Source organism: Pteropus alecto, unplaced genomic scaffold (assembly GCF_000325575.1).
Source record: "Pteropus alecto unplaced genomic scaffold, ASM32557v1 scaffold72, whole genome shotgun sequence".
Taxonomy (NCBI): domain Eukaryota; kingdom Metazoa; phylum Chordata; class Mammalia; order Chiroptera; family Pteropodidae; genus Pteropus; species Pteropus alecto.
The window spans coordinates 13,517,555-13,531,465 of NW_006436811.1; positions in this window are offsets into that span (position 1 = coordinate 13,517,555).

The following is a 13,911-nucleotide window of genomic DNA, read 5'->3' on the forward strand; positions in this document are numbered from 1 at the left end:
TCTGTCTTTTGATGTCACTCTGTATCTTTTAGTACTCTGTGGAGAAGCATCATACACCATTTTTATCTTCTGTTATTAATATGAAAAAAGGTATTACGGTAAACTATATAACAATAGAACACTATGTAAAAATGAATTTTAAGAATCATTAAGCATTTCTCTTTAAAGTGGCTTCTAGGAATTAAATATCCTTTGTTTAAAAATGATCTTACATAATCGAATATGCCCTTGATTTTTTTTAGTTTTATGTTAACCTCATTCTTCACGATTCCATTTTAAACAATGCTATATATTTAACTTTATAATCATTCCTGATGTGAAAAAAATTCTTCCCAGAGAATTATCATGTGTAAATTTAGTTTTCAAAAAAATACTTCATTGCTGAAGTTCATTTATTTATACTATCAGAAGTTATCCGATATGTTAAAAACCAATTTAATAAATTAGTTTTCACAAAATTCATGGAAGCTATTATTCTCATTTTACATGGTAAGTGTGTCTCTCTGGGAATCATTAGGAGGTTAAGTACAGCCATGGTCAGTAAATCTGCACCATGATGATGAAGTAATTTACTATTCAAACAATGAAACAAAAAGAACAGATAAATATCTTATGGTTATGTATGTTGATCTCTGTAAAATTTATTATATTGCAAAGTGATTTGGATATTTTAATTGAAACAATTGTAATTGCCTCCTACAGTTCTATTTATAAGCTAGCATTCAGAAGAGGGGGATATTGTAAAATATTCTATGTCTAAACCTAGATGATTTAGAGGTATAGGCAGATTTTTAGATACAGGTATATGTCAATTAAAACACATTTAGTATTAGATATACATTTTAAGTTTTCTAGTATGCGGTATATAATTAATATATAAATATATGGAAATATTCCATTTTATTTAAAAACCTTGAAAATTTTATGTTCTATTTGACAGAGCATTTTGCAGTATCCAATGACTATTTTTTTGTCTTAAAAATTAAATTTCCTAAATTTGTATGTTTAAAAGATAAAAATTTCCAATTTTTAATTGTTCATGATAGGCCCCTGTGGTTTTGAAGTAGAGTAAGGGAAAAGAAAGAAATATTTGACTTAATGATGCAAGATCTAAACAAAGACTAGATTTTATAAACCCTTTCAGGAGAGAGCAGAGAGACAGTCAGACGACTTTTTGCATGCCATCCTTCCCAAGACCTTTCTTAGCTATTGAGGCTTATTAACTCTGAGAGCTCTCAAGTTCTTTTTAAATTTTTTTTCCATATATCTTGTGCTGACAACCTTGTACCTCTTGGGGCATCTTCTAATAACTTACTTTTAATGACAATCCCTAACATCTATCAAAAATTTCTTATGTGTCAGAACTTTTTACTTATTAACTTATTTTATCTTTGGCACAACTCCCAAAGTGAGAAATGCTATTATCTTCATTTTTACCATAATGCAACAAAAAGAATAAAAGGAAAGTTAAATTTTCAAGTTATAGAGCTAGTAAGAAGGAGAGCCATGTTATTAAGGTAGAACATTTGGCTCTAGCTAATACTCTCTCTCCTTCCATAAACCAGAAGCAAGAGAATGAAGTAATTTTCTCACATTCCAAACCTTATGCAATGTATGTAAGGCAAAATGGACAGTCATAGTACCTGTCTCTCAAAGAGAAACATATTTATTTGAGTAATAGTGTGGAGAAAAATAAAACAGTGCTTATTTTGTTTTTCCAGGCAAGAATACTCTTATATTTTGGATATTCGTAAAAATAAATGCAAAGGCAGTAGTTGGTACAAGGAATGGCAAATGAGGATGGTGAACAGGTCTTAACCAAACTATGAGCTTCAACACCACTTTTGTAAATCCTTTCAAACAGTAAAGTTTCAAAACAAATGTCATTTTAACATAAGTCAATGAGCTCTCACTCATACTTCTAAGTATATAGCTACTCATAACTCCCTTTTATAGAAAAATTCTGGAGCTACCACTGTGTGGATGACAATAGATGTGTGTTGTTACTGGCTTATTCTAAAACAAAACAAGAAGAAAAGACAAATGCTTCAGCTGGATTAAGCAACTCCAAGTTGCTGATCTTGACGTGGAGGGGAGGTTGGTGGTGGTGAGGAGAGAAGTAGAAACCCATCTCATTGTATCATATGGTCACTGAATAAATAATAGTAAAGATTCTGCCACCAAAGATGTGTGCAAGTGTCAGATTTTTTTCAATTATTTTTTCCTAAGTCAATATCAAGTCTTCGAGTTCAGGTGTTTCATTAAAAAAATAGACACAATTCATTTCATTCTCTATCATTTTGAGTTTTAAAATTATTATCCTGAAAATATTTCAATATATATAAAAATAAAGGGAAGATGAGCCATCAGCTTTAACAATCATGGCCAATTTTTTTCAATATACCTAGATCCCCTTACTTCTACATTATTTCAAACCAATCTAAGATAACTTGTCATTTCTTCTGTAAGTATTTTATTATGTATATCTAAAAGATAAGGGCTTTCTAAAAGCACAAATACTATTATCAAATCAAAATTAACTATCTTTTATCCAGCAGAATATTCAGTAAACATTTACATTTATCCAATTGTCTCATAAATAGTACATTATTTGGTTGGCTAGATTTTACCATTTGCTTGAACTGAGATGCAAATAAGACTCATTTATCTATCAATGCGCATCTTAATTCTCTTTCAATATTTAGGTTCTGCCTCTCTCCATCTTTCTTTTTCCTGCAATGTTTGTATATTTGCTGTTGAAGAAATTAGATTCTTTGTCCCGCTGAGTTTTTCATGGTCTGAATTTTGCTGATTATAACCTTGTGATGCTTTCTCAGATATGGTTCTTTCCCTTTTTGTACTTGAAAATAAATTGGAAGCTAGATCAAGAGACTTAGTGAGGCTCCATTTCAATTTTGTTTGATAAGAGTAACACTGTAATTCCACTAGAGGGTACATTTCTGAATATCATTCTTTTTGCTCTATCAACCATTGATAATCATTGCCTAGATCCATTAACCCATTAGGAGTTGCAACATATTTATATTCCCTTTTATTTTCTCACATTATATATCTATAAAAGAAACATCCATTCATTAACAATTTGATTATTTTGATTTTCTTCAGTTAAGTGAGCTGTAGTATGTGTGCCTTAGGGCAGCACCTATGGGTCATGGCTAATAGCACCCTGCGATACTAGCACCCTGTAATATTAGTGTTGTTACCATCTGACTAGACTCCATATTCTTTCCTCTTAAATATTCTATTAGCTACATTATATCTTGTTACAAATGTTGATACAGATTAAACAAACTATAGTGGTTTGTATAACGATAAACTCTGATACAGAAATTGGGAGCAGAAATGTAATAGACCCTTACCGAATTCTGATATATCTTATACTCTTGTGAGCTTGAAGGATCTAAAGACCAAGCTTGTGTTAAAGGATGAGAATCTGGTAGAGTTTGGCATGGTGGAGTAAGAGAGTTTTTAAATTAATGCCTGCTTGTGCTTGCCTATGAAACATAAGATCTTAGGTGATTGTGTAGCTTCTGCCAGAGAACATTATGAGAGACATGGAGAATATGAAGATTTAGTATTCACTGGCTATGTCTAACAACTAGAGAGATTAAACAAACAAAGAGGTACAAAGTCTCAAACATTTGATTCAAAGTGTGGTCTGATCACCAGTAACTTTCTCTGACTAGACACAGATGCTCTTAGTTTCCAAAGGTCTGAGTTACCCAGAATTCAAAAGTTAAACTTTCAAGTTGTCAAATTAAATCATTTAAATTCTTAGATTTGTCAATTTTTAAAAATGAGAGCCAAGGCATTTCTTAGGAAAAGAGTGGTATCCTAGAGAATGAAATGAGAGCATATAGAGGAGTTAGATTAATCAAATGACTCCCATGCCCCAACTCTAGCTCTCCCTCCTTGCAGATGCAGCACCTTCTCCCCACATGACGAGGCAATACTAGCCTTGCTTAATGATCCTGTGGCAAATCTCGCAAGGGAAAGCACATCTTCTCATGCTCTAGTTTCAAACTCTTCAGTCTCACAGCCCCCCAAATCTATAATAAGACTCATATTCCAGAATATTCTGTAGCAGTGGAATTTCATATGAAATTTTGCATGATTTTGCAAATTTGGGATGATATTTTGGAAAAGCTTCTGATGATGTTAGGCCATGAAGGCTAGAATATAATTTTATATCAAGTGACTATAGCAATACGAATCATCTTGTTAGAATTGACAGTTTAATGTATTTGTTCTTGCACCCAGAAGAGATTCTTGCTTTTTTTATTTGGTTGTCTGAAACCAGAAATCTCAAAGCTTTTTCACAATAAATAAAGCTGAGATGCTAAGAATTCCTTAGCATGATGTTGAGAAAGAATTTTTTAAAAGTTTGAAAAAAATAATGGAGGTTTTTTGTTGTTGTTGATTTATTCACTGACCTCTAACTTTTACCTAAGACTCTCATGACATTCAGGAGATTGCCAGAATCTTTAAAAATACAGTATAGTTTTTCCTTTAGACTAAAGGTGAATGAGCAACACTGTAATTAAAATATTCTTGTTTATCCTATGCCTTGGCACTCAACCTCTATTTCCATTTCCTTTGTTATTTTCCTTGAGTTGCAGAGAATTGAAGGCTAAAGTATGTTTTCTTTTTCCTCACAAGATTCCACTGGAGCTATGTTTTTGGATTTAATTTGTGTTTGCAAAAGATATGCACTCAAGCCAGATTTGTAAGTTAGAATTAAAAGAGAGGCAGCATATTCCATATCTTGGAAGATAGCTTAAACTTAAAAAAAAAGGGGGCGGGGGAGAACCAGCTTAATAGCAAAGTTTAATAGAGGTCTTGCAATTCATAGTCTGGAAAAATAGAGTCCAGACACTGGTGAGACAATCTCTGCCTTCAGGTCCCCCTTCTGCTCCAGCCACGGAGTTGCAGTGTCTATATAGTTACATGTATAAGGCCATTTCATAGCTGATTGAAGTTATCTGCAATTTCTGGTCCTGAAGTTTACAAAACTAAGGACCTCCTTCTGCTGCCCTCTGAGTGGCAACTATTCCTTATTACTAGGCCTTAAAGAAGGCATTTCACCTAGCTAAAGGGAAGATTACATATCTATGGTATGACTTTCCCATACTGTAATTGGTTGCTTCTGTACTGAAAGTAATAACGTGAGTATGAGAAAAGTTATTTGTGAAATAGAAATGTCACATTCAATCAATAGTCATTTAACTTCCGAGAAAAATAAGCAGCGCACTGCAAAAATGAACAGCAGCTTATCTACTACATACCAAATGGTCCCACTCGCTGTTTTGTTTTGTTTTTTTGTTTTTTTTGTTTTTTTAAAGAACAATTTCAAGACTGTTTTATCTGATAAGGAGGCATGATTCTCTGATGGAATAGCTTACTTACAATACAAAAAAGTCTATGGCAAATCGTTGGCAACCCCCATCATTGTATGTTTGGTGTAAAAGATTAAGCTCCACTCAGTGCTCTTTTCCATAATGTACATCATTCTGAGATCTACTGAAATATATCTCTTTTGGGAAATAAATGGCATTATCAGTGGACCATATAAATAGTTAGATTCTTTAACTTTAGAAATATCCGTGTGAATAGCCAAACCAATCATAGCAAATGCAAAAGGTATTTGCCCTCCAGAAGAGGGAATGTCTGTAGAGTAGAACCTGAAAAAATAATGCTAATCAGTATTTGTATTAGCTCTGTAGATCCACATTTGAGTTCATTAGGAAAATAAGAACACCATGAAGGAACTTAATGCTAAATGAGGAATTGGCAAGGTACATTTCTAAGCCACCGATGCTCACAAAAAAAAAGTTCTTTGTGAACCTCTGCAAGGGCAAATGTTTGGAGAGGTATTAGCATATAATTTGTGGCCATGGACCACTTGCAATTCTCAGATAAACTTGATAAAAACTTTACCTATCAAAGGAGGCCTATAACGTATTTTATTTGCCATATGAATTTTGTCAGAATCTGAAGTTGTGCGTCTTTCAGAAGTAGTCAACACCCACATAAAATTAAAGCCCTGAATGACTATCTTTCTTTTTTGTTCTGAGTACTGTGATTCCTGGATATTTAGGCAATCAGGTTATTTTTGAAGAGGCAATTACCCAATAATTGACTCCTTGGCATAACATTTATTGGTTGTGTCACACCTCCCACCACTCAATGGCAATATAGGTTAATGGTTTTCTAACAATAACCTTTACAGCCTGGGAGGCCCACCTACCTTCTGATGTTTACACTCTGAACATTAATATAACTTGTGAAGACCCATCTGACTTGGTCAAGTTTTTAAGTACTTTTTAGTATAGCAAGGAGAACAGACGGGAATAGTTCTAATATAAAAGGCCATATCTCTCCTCTGGGTACTCATCACTATTTTCTGTTTCCAAAGTGACTCCAGTGAATGGCTCAGGAGATTCACATTGCTTACATTGAAAATGACTAGATGAACACAAATATTGATTCTCTTTATCCTTCAGGATGGTTACCTCTAACCTCTCCCACTGGAGGAGCAACTCTTCTTATGTTAGCTATAACTGAAGTGATTATACACATTTTACACATTTGTTGAATGTCTACTCTGAAAGCAGAGAATGTTGCCCCAGTTCTCATCTGTTTTCAGAAGATTCTATGTGCATGCCACCACCCTTATCTATTTCCAGGAACACTATTTGCAAACACAGCGACTCACTCTTTCATTAGCAGTTATTGCTCCAAGAAAGGGATACTGTTTCCACAAAAAAAACAGGAATAACAAAACACTTGGATTAGAAATGAACAGGTCCCATTTACAAAAGAAAGAGGGGAACTCACTAGGGAGGGGCTATTTACAATGAAACGTTCTTTCTTATTTTATATTACATATACAGGCAAATAGCCTTGCGTAGACTCCTATGATATACCACTCAGTATGGTCAACTCACAATATGATGTTCTTGAAATGTTAAATTTGTCATGACCAACATAACATGGCTCCAAAAGCTATCTTCTTATGAAACCACTCTCAGATACTGCCTTAAGTATCTTCTTTCTGAAATTAATTGAACCTCTATTTGCCTTTTTTTTTTTTTTTGGCCCTATTACTGATAGTCATACTAACTGTGTCAAACTCTTTTTTTTTTTTCTCCAGTAGAATAAGATTTCATTTTTTCCACTTGGCTTATAGTAGACTGGGACTCTGATATTATCAACAATTGCTGAAGGTTTCTTTGAAAGTCTACTTAATTCCTTTTCTTAATAAGGAAGTTTTTGTTAATCAATCTGCTATGGGCCAAGCATTATACTGAAGAAAGATTGAAGAAAGATAAAATTTGTCTCAGATGACCATGAGATCTCCCTAAACCCCCACCCTATCTCATCTGAAAACTCCAAATCTTCTAGCTGATATCAGTAACATGGACATGTAATTTCTGTATCTGAGTTCCAAAGTCTCCTCAAAGTCATTCTCCATGATTAATCGTCTTTTGTTTTTTCTGCAGAAAGTTTCTTCACAGTACAATCATCTTTGCCTCTACAACAAATTACTGAATCACTATAAAAGATAAAAGAATCCTATGCATTCTGGTTCTACTTCACTAAAAATTCTTAATCTAATAATTAATGTTTTGTTTTGCTTATAGCATGGACAATTATACACCTTGCAATAAGCACTAAAGCTTAAAGAATATATTATTTTTTACATGGAATGACTACAGGAAGGAGAACCTCAAAGGTAAGATTCTGGAATTGGTTATCTACCCTATTTGGTAGACTGATGGTCTACTGAAGGGAAGAGTTAGCAAACAAAGTGACATAATGAGGATGAGAAATGTAAGAAGAGTGAAGATGACTGGCTGATTCTACCTTCACTGAAGCACTTGAAGAGAGAAAATGTCAACATTAGCTTGAAATTATCTAACTGAAATAGGCAGCCAAATAAGTTTTTGAGCCACGCTTGAGAATTTGAGCCACCAAATTCTCAAGCGTTCATCAAAACTTTACATACTGAGAGTCAGTGTTCACTTGAAATGCAAGGGAACAAGATAAACCTTGAAATGTAATTTTTTCCCCCTTATTCTTTATCCATTCCCTAAACATATGTTTGCAATTTTCAGATGAGAATTTACACTCAAGGGTGAAAGTAAGTTTAATTTAAGTGCTCTCTTCAGCAAAGAAAATGGCTTAAATGATATTTCTTCCCACATGCTGTGATAAGCTTTATGGTGGACAAATGGGACTTCGATGTATTGAGCAAATGCAATATGCCAGACCTTTTCTATGTTAACTCATATAACTTGTGAACAACTCTATGAAGGGAACATTATTTTCATCTCAACTTTATACTTGAAGAAACTAAGGATTAGATAGGTTAAATAACTTGCTCAGGATTGAAACACACAAGTACAATTGTTAGAGTGGCATTGATTTGTTTGCTAAGCTACACTTAATGTCTCCTTCATCCTTCTAGCCTGTTTTAGCATTTGTTCATGTCAACTACTGTGTGTTCCTGCATCTTCATGGACTGCCACTCTATATATTTATTCGTGGCTGCCCTATCAATACATTCTTTTTTTATTCCAATGAATATTAAGCAGAGTGGTATAACACACTGGTATACCAATGAATAAGGTGCCACATGGAACTCTGTTTTTGGCCAAGGGGAAGTAACAGGAACAAGAACTACTCTCCCATCTGAAGCTGTGGAAAAACGGGCAAAAAATAAAATAAAATAAAATAAAATAATGGTTTTCTACATGCTATATAAAGAAAAATAAAGGATAGTAATCTGTGAGAGATGGGAAGCAAACAAATTGAGCCCTATGAATGCCCCCTGCTTACTGCCTTGAGAGAGTTGCCAGGCTATGGAATAATGAGAAGAAACCTCAGTGAATACTGATGGATTCCCTGAGTTGAAGATGAGGGACTACAGCTGAGAATGCAGAGAAACAAAGGTAGATAGGATTCATAGGACAGAGCACCAAATCGGAGAAAGAAGCACAGAGAGATACATTTAGAGATTTTCAGAGGATTCCCCTCAAGTGTCCAGCAGAATAATGAAGAGCAAACATATGAGAGAAAACTTTCCAAGACTGGGGAACCACCACTCAAAAAGATAAAAGTAACAGGGCCACACAGCACACACAAAATATGGGCAATAGTTTATGTTCCAATCAGCTATATTAGAAAATCTCATAGTTTATGAATAATTAAACAGAATCCTTGGAAGTATGAAAAAGCATGAAAAAAAAAAAATAACACCACAATAAACCCAGCTCTGGTTCCCCTAACAAACATCAAGACCTAAAAGTAGATAAATTACTGTTTATAAGTAACTGATATGCTTACCAGGACAAAGTTCAGAAATATTTATTTGAATAAAAAATATTCAGTAGCCAAAATAATGTAAAATTCACAATATCTTGCTTCTTATTAAAAAATGCCAGAGATGCAAAAAAAGAAAAATATGTAACTAAGGATGAGAGACATCAATCAATCAAAACTGATCTAATGGTGACGGAGGTGCCAATCATATTTCCGTAAGCCTAAAATTGTTTAACAAAGTAAAATTTTAATCTTTCACTAGGTGAAGGATGATTATTCTGTTAACTGAATGGAAAGCAGTTATAGGTCCTAACTGACTAGTAAATAGCACACACAGTCATACTCTATACATTTAAGTACTAGATGTAATGATAAATAAAGGCAATCTCGTTTACTCATATGGCTTGGTAATTTATATCAAACTTTTTCAATAGCTATTGAAAATAAAATTATTTATTTGGCACCCAGTTTGTTTCTTTCATGACTATTACTTTAAAGGCTCTATCATGTACATTTTATACAAATCAAGCAAAATAATAAAATAAGGTCACAAAATATTTAATTATTTTTACTTATTGCTAATTACTTACAGTATATTGATATATACCTGGACTTGATTATAAAGTTGAAATGAACTAGGATGAAGTACATATTTTACTGAAAATTACATATTTTAACATATTCTAATAGCTAAAGTACGAAATATCAGCTAATTTATTGCTGAATTCTTATTATTTCTAAATATCAACTTTTTATTTGCTAAATTTAATTATACTTAAAATAGTTTGCTTTTTATATATTTTCTAGTTCAATTTTTATGCTCTATTACCTACAAAACTGTGTATTTTCCTGATGTAGGTGCATAATTATCTCATTTAAATTGTGTCTACTCTGAATGAATGAGATAATCCAAATCAACTTGTTTCACCATTTCAGTGCTTATTTAAATTTGTCAAGTGTCACATACTCCATTAATTCAGAGAAGCACTTTGTCAATTTGATTGCCTATCTTGTTGGTACAGCTGCTTGTTTTTATAATCCAGTTGCATATTAGGGTATTTGAGTCTGTAGTTACATGACCAATCTTGTTTATTTGCTGATGACTCTGCTTTAATAATCGAAGTCATTAGTGTATGAAAATGTGTGTTTTGCAAACACTATGATCCATTGACCAAACTGTTTGTTGGTACACTAATTAATATAATCTATATTAAAGTGTCTTTGTGAAAAAAGTGGTGCTATAATATGAAATATCAGTGTTACAGCATATTATTTGTAATTTAAATATATGAACCAGAGGAAAAGATATACCTTTCAATGCATGCTGAGATACATCCTTCATTAAAATGGAAATTTTTAGGCAAAGCAATAAATTCTCAGAATATCTTTTTTATATCTAAGAATTGATTTGGTGTAAAAGATACTCCCAGATCAAGGTAGCATTCTAAGGACTGGACAGTGATTCCATGGTATTTTGACAAGTATTTTCTTTTCATTCTTTCTGCTATACCAGGCTCACATATTAGTTCCTCTTCAAGCTTATCACCTCATGTTCACATAGAATGTGACCACTGCTCTTCCAGGTATTGTATCCTTATTCCAGGACAACTGAAGAAGGGAAATAAATGGGTTGAAAGTGGGAAGGGGCAATGTCTATATCAGAGAAAAAAGGCTTTCCTGCTAATCCTTAGCTTGTATATTGGGACAGAACAATGTCACATGCTTGCAGTAACTGCAATGGTGGCTGGGGAGCTTGTAAATTCCTTTTTTAAATAACCTTATGTTTCAGAAGAGTTTTAGATTTACAGAAAAATTTTGAATATTATACAGTGAGTTTTCATATATACACTCACATAGTTTCCCCTATTAACATCTCACATTAGTATAGTGAATTTATTACAATTAATAAACCAATATTTATCAATACTTATTCTTAACTAAATATATAATTTATTCAGATTATTTAGTTTTATCTAATGTCTTTTTCTATTCTAGGATACCATTTTAAATTTATTTGTCATGGTTCCTTTGATTTTTTTGGCTGCAACAGTTTCTCAGAATCCTAGTTCTTGATGACCTTGAAAACTTGGGGCAGTATAGATCAAGTACTCTGAAGAACATTTTCTAAGGGAATTCGTTTAACTTTTCTCACAATTAGAGTGGTGTTATGTTTTTAAGGGAGAAAGGCCCTGATAAAGTGCATGATTTATTACTGTTGATATTGACCTTAATCACCTGGCTGAGGTAGTGTTCTTCAGTTTTCTTTACTGTAACGTTACTCTTTTTCTAATTTTCATGCTATACTCTTTAGAAGAAAGTTCTATGAGGGGCCACATTTAAGAAATGGAGATTTATATTCTCCTTTCTTGAAGGCGAAATATCAACATAAATTTTGGAATTTTTCTGAAACAAACATTTAAGAGGTTTTTGTTCCCATTTATTATTTATTCAATCATTTATTTATATCAGTGTGGACTCATGAATATTTGTTTTATATTTTGAGTTGTACACATTGCTAATTTATTTTGTCCTTCCAATTACTCCAGTTTGGTATTGGGAATTCATTGGCTCTTGTGTCCCTTTAACATACCATTGTCATTGTAGAACTTTCTTCTTTCTTTCTTTTCTTTCCTGCTTCCCTCCATCTTTTCTTTCCTCCCTCTCTCTCTTCCTTTCTTGGACCTAATATCTGATAACACAAGATGATCTAGGCTCATCTCGGATATTTCCTGTTTCAAGGTTGCAATCAGTCATTTGCCAAGAAGGTCTGATTCCTTTTATTGGTAAATGACATTAGAAATGAAATCAAGATAAGTATGGTCATTGCAAAAGGGGTGTTGTTTTGTTTAAGCCTTCTCATCTGACATAGCAAGAAAATATATACAACTAACTTTTTGATATACAGATGTATATTTTTATATGTAACTATTGTATCTATATTAAGATAAATACGAACTAACATTGTCTCCAACTGATTATGTTATTTGATTAATATGTGCCCAATACATGTCCTCATTCAAAAACATATTTAACCTGCCAATCATTTTGAGGACTATAAAGAAGTAATAAAGGACTATACAGAAGATTATGATATAAAGCTAAATCTTTAAAAATTAATAATTTAGTGGGGGCAAAACAAACATTAAAATAACTATACAACACACATGCAAAAACATAGCTACATAAAAAGTTCGATATGAACTGTGGGCTTGTTAATATCTTCCCAAGAGGCTTCATTTTTGCGTAGTTCTTTATTATGGCATCACGATACATAAGATTTTGGCGAAAACCCTGGTTGTCAAAGATGTAAAGATGACAAAGATACCAGATACACCTAGTAAATGAGCCTCTTACACCAGCATGGCACACAGCCCCTAAAATTTAAGATCCTGAACTAGGTGAGAATTGCGATATTTACAACTCTATAATTCATCACAGATTAAAAATGTGAGAGATCTATTAGAGAGATATACATTGAACAGGAATTATTAGTTGTATGTTGCAAGATAGTAATATTTTATGGATTCATCTTTCCAGATGGGTCCATTTACACAAAAATTGCCAGCTACTTCAGCCTTATTGGGAAGATAGGTAATTGGAACACCATAAATAATTTTACACAAAAGTTATTTAAAATCTTTCCTTACATAACAAATATAAATATAACATATGAGAAAATATAGCATATGAAATAGTGTATACACTTTTTAAAGTTCCATGTATAATGTACCTCCCAGCCAACTTGTTATTGTACATTAACAGTTCTGAAAAACCATTTTTTATCTCTTTAATGTCACAACAGAAATATTACCACATTTAAATTTTTTCATTTACGTCTCTTTATAGTGTCATGCATGCATATAAATTAATATTAGATACCACATCATACCCACTAGAATGACTGAAATCCAGATCACTGACCATATCAAGTCTTGGTGAATATGCAGAACAATAGCAACTCTAATGTGTTTCATGCCTGATTAAGTTCTAAACAAAAAAGAAAACTGGCATTGCTAATAAATTTAATATGCACAAGTCTTTTGACTCAATATTTTAATTAATGCCTATATATTGTAGATATATGTATGTTTATGTGCACTGAGAGAGAAGAATGAGGATGTGCATAGTGAAATTATTTATAATAGCTAAACATGAAAATATATCCATCAATATTAGATAAAAATGTGTAATATTCCCATGCAATAGAATAGTATAGCAATGAAAATAAGTAAATTTGCTGTCCTCAACATAGTCTAATATGAAGAGTTTCCATTTGGTTTATTTTTCTCAATATTGTGTTTATGAGGTATACTGAGAAAAAGAAACCAAATGGAAACCCTCCATATTGGATTATATCATTGATATAATCATAAATAAAACTGTATTTTATAGTTTTCGAAGTTAGTATTATGGCTAATTTGAAGAACTGGAGAGGGCAAAATGGGAGTTTTGGGATTTCAGTATTATTCTAATTTAAAATTTTTAAAAATTTATCCTAATTGTTAGACCCAGGTGGTAATTACAGAGGTCTGAAAATTCATTGACCTATATAATGTCATGAGTAGA